Genomic DNA, 4,604 nt, shown 5'->3' on the forward strand with positions numbered 1-4,604 from the left:
TGTGTGTGTGAGTGTTTGTTAGATTGTATGTATGTTTGTTAGTATGTGCGGGCGTGCGTGCGTGCGTGTACGTGTGTGAGTGAGTGTGTGTGTGTGAGTGTGTGTGTGTGTGTGTGTGTGTGCGTGCGCGCGCGTGCAAGTGTGTATGTCAATGATTGCTATGCTAATACACTGACAGCAGCTTTTAAGTGTTTGTGTTCTACGCCGACCTCGACACAATTCAAACAGTTTCGGAGGCCGGCTTCCGACCCTCCCTGTCAGGGCCAACCTGGGCTGAGAAGGATACAACATCCAAGCAGAAAGACTAATACACTCAATAAAATTGTCTCCACTCTCGGAAGTCGAACTCGGATCTCCTGCATGCGACAGCAAAGTGCTTAACCACTATCGGACAGACAGCGGTACACTAACAGTGATGATAATGGCAGCCCAAACAATCTGGTAAGGGTGGGAACAATCAATTACTTGTTTTGTACACATTTCCAACAATACTTCAAGTGTGTCTTCTAAACACCTGCAAAGCGGAGATATTCGTGGTTTGTTATAATATACTGTTGTTGTTGTTGTTGTTGTTGTTGTTGTTGTTGTTGTTGTTGTTGTTGGTGGTGATGTTGTTGTAATTATTGTTGTTTTTCAGTCGTCGTCGTCGTAGTTTTTAAAGTAAAACGTCCTATTAGATACAACATAAAGTATTTGAAAAAAGAGTACTTGATACCACACTTTCTGGTAGGAACTCGTCTTCAAACAAAACGACGATTAATGAAAGCATAATTGAACGAAAGCAAAAAAGAGAGAGAGAGAGAGAGAGAGAGAGAGAGAGAGAGAGAGAGAGAGAGAGAGAGAGAGAGAGAGAGAGAGAGAGCTCGTAAAATAAAAACTAACTCTCTTCATGATCTTTACACAAGTTAAAATATCCAACAACCATTACCTCATAACGCAATGCCAGCTCAAGCTCCGAACTTGAGTAACGCTGAGATCCTGCTTTGGCTCTATTTATATCTTTCAGAAAAGTCTGGACACTAGTTCAAGTCGTTTTTCTTTTTTAAGAACATTGGTCTGCTGTAGAAGAATATTATTGAGACACAGCATAATTTTTCCAGCTGATTGTGGAAGTGTCCGTGAAATGGTGTAGATAAAGGGTAATTAATTTGATTTGTTTGTGATGGGTGCTATCTAGGTTGACGGCCTAGCCTTTTGCTTTTTCCCCCCTGCTTTTTTGAGTTCCTACGTCTTTCTTTTTGTACAGAAAAAGGCTATTTGTGTGTAAGTTTCGCTCATTTCAATTCAAATTTGATTATTTAAAGGTAACGTTCCTTTTTTTAATCTTTAAGCGTACTTTGGGTGTGTGTGCTTACATGAACACACTTTTAATCCTGTCTATTTGCCAAACCTAACCCCCTTCTCTCTCGCTGTCAAAAATAAGCACTTTTTCGTTTGAGGCGCACGCTAGAAAGCCTTTGCAATATATGTATTTATTTCTATGTCACAACTCTGTTGAGTCATGCTGAAATGTATTATCAGGACAGAGAGTCAGGAAAACATCAAATTATAAAGCCAAATGCCTGTCTTGTAGATTTAAAACGATGTTTACAGACTTTGCAAACATAATTAATTCTCCAGTACACTTGCTGTTAGTAAAATTTTGGCACTTTCTGATGTGGGCTGGGGGTAGAGCCTTCTATGACACTTCAAGCAATTTTCCAAGGTGTCTTTGAATCTCTCTATACTTTTGCATAGATGGCTGAAATTTTCATTTAGGCAAACCGAAATGTGTAACGTGTGTTTGTTTGATACACTGGCTTGAATATACTGTGAAATAATGTTCTAGGTCTTTTGAGGACGTGTTGCTCTGGCCTAAACGATCGAGGCAGTAGTTTAAACATTTTTTGCTTCGTCACGTTCTATGCCCCACTGTCTTGGATGGTACCGCTCAATTCAGAATACTTTGTCAGTAGACGAACGTTGCCCCCATTTTTTTACATCACTTTTTAAATCGTGTTAGGAGTAAGTCACGATTTCACCCGGACTTACCTCCAAGGTTGTTACATATGACTGATTTAGACGTTGTGCAACAATAATTCATTTACGTCGTTGGGTTTTGTTGATCCATCTGAGCACTTCCCTGCACTGGTTTCTTGCATAGAATGTATGGCACATATAGGGGAATGATACGAATCTGTACCGGTGTGTTCCGGTGTGTATAGACGTTAAGGTTTATTTCTTTGATGGGGGGGGGGGATATGTGCCGCTATAGAATAGTAATACGCAGTGTCTTAACACGGTTTACCATACAAGCAATAGTTCCATCTTTGTGCCAATGCAATACACCCACGAACACAATAAGGGACATTGTGTATTGAATATGAACTTACTTGCCTTACCAACACTGCCACATTACATCCTGCTGGTTTGACGACAGGCGACGTAACGAAATGCCGTGAAAGCGGAACTGAAACTTTCGACACTACAATGGTGAATTTCTGACAAAGTAAAAACATCAAGAACATCAAGCCGTTGGTAGAAACTAGTGAAAGAACAGATTTGATAGTTTGATTGAGAAACTTTAACGTTCCACGCCATGATTCAAATTTCATGTTAGAATTAACATTCAAAATAGTTTTTAGAGGTAGTACTCGTAGTGTTCTTCCGGTCGCCGATCACTAAGTTGGTGTATATGGGAGAGTCAGACAGATGACTTTTGGATTCTTGTCGAGACATACCTTTGTCCTTCTTTAAATGTATGATCGAATATTAAACACAGCAACCTTTTACCACTCTTCCAATATTCTTTTGCGAAGTCCCAAAGTGTCCTTTTAATGTTCAGCTTCCATGGCTGGAGAAATCTCCATTGTTGCAAATGCTCTTGACACGGAGATATATCTTCTCATGGAATAACTCTGAGTGATGTTCGAAGCTAGGAAACGTAACTTTTATAAGCTAAAATACGTTTTTGCCTCCTAGCACACTTTTTCTAAATGAATCCGAGATGGCTCTATGGGTGGCTTTTCTTCTGTCTTCTGTCTCACAGCCCTCCCATATTTCGGGGTAAGAGGTTGTAATATCCGTGGACAATGAGGTTTCAGCGAGTCTGATTCACCATCAAGTCTAGACCGTCCTCCAACAATCACAACCTATCTCTGACGTCGTGTTCACCGTTGCCCGATTTTTTTCTTTCTATTGGGATCCTTGGAACTGTGAGTTAAAACTCTGAACCCGCCGTTAGCATGACATTTTGGCTCCCATGCTGCTTAATTCACTATAAACCTTATGGCTCTTGTGGGTGTAGTGGTAAAAAGGTTGAGAGGAGGATAATCGCTGGGATGCACATCTCCTTGTCTTATGGAAAGGGAAAGTATTGTACGTTAGTTTTGTAGGCGTCTGCTGGGTTGGTGTAAGTATGCTGTACGATGTAGCTGGGATGCCTACAGCAGTGCTTAAAGCTGTGGATGCCCCCCCCCCCGGAGCTACTGGCGTATTGGCATCTGTTGTTTTAGTTTCAGTAAGAGTTTTACTGCACTTGCAACACCATTAGGTCATAAAAGGGCCGAAGATTGGAGGTGTTATAAGAGAGTAACAAGCACAAAAGAGGAGGGAAGGTAAGGACGATGATTGTTTGACAGGAACACCGGAGAAACCACACCTGAGTGCCCGCCAACTACTCACTGGCGTCTGTTGCTATGGCTTAGCGCTGCTTTGCGTTGTTGAGACATTTTTCGTCTTAGAGACAGAAGTTTTGTCGCTCCCAGATCCTGGGCCTGATGCCGCGTCCTTACTCTGTAAGAGCAGCATGATGACCCGAGGAAGCAAGAGCACAGTTTTTAGAGGCATCCTTCTCATGGTCAATGTTTTGTGCGAGAATGGGGTGTTTCTAACAACAGCTCTCCATTCTCTTGAGTCAACTCTTTTTGAGCGTCAAATCTAGTATCTCAGCGGGGACTTTGTTGCAAAGTGTGCTACGAAATTACCCCCCCCCCCCCAAAAAAAAACCCAAAACAAACAACAACAACAACAAAAACAACAACAAAAAAACAACAACAACCCACAAACAAACAAACACCAAACCAACAAAAGCAAACAAAACAAAACAAAACAAAACAAAAACAAAAAACAACCACGAAAAAAAACCCCCTTCCTAAGTTCCATTTCAGGTGGACTTCGATTTGTTCTCTAGGACACAAAGATCTGTCACTCCAGGGCGTTGCGGAGACCTGGATGTCTGTGTACAATTAAAGAGTTGAAATAGTGCCCGTAGTACAGGGACCTCAGATGAAGAAATGTTGCAGGACGTCAGTTGACGAGGAGCTTTTGATCAGCTTATTCGCGTTCATTAAGGATCACGATAGCACCAAGCGCCTATTATGCTTCTTGTCTCGTTGAGTAGAACACCAAAACAAGACTTCGACATCCACATCATTGATGAAAACGTTGGAAGTTGGAAGTTGGACGAAGGTACATGCAACTGATTCCTTAATTACAGGTAACAAATCCCCTCACGAATACTCATCTCTCTCAAACGGCCTCGGTGGACACGAGAAAGGGCGGCACAATATATGTATGTATGTATGTATGTATGTATGTATGTATGTATGTATGTATGTATGTAT

Source organism: Aplysia californica, unplaced genomic scaffold (genome assembly GCF_000002075.1).
Source record: "Aplysia californica isolate F4 #8 unplaced genomic scaffold, AplCal3.0 scaffold01130, whole genome shotgun sequence".
In the NCBI taxonomy this organism is placed as follows: domain Eukaryota; kingdom Metazoa; phylum Mollusca; class Gastropoda; order Aplysiida; family Aplysiidae; genus Aplysia; species Aplysia californica.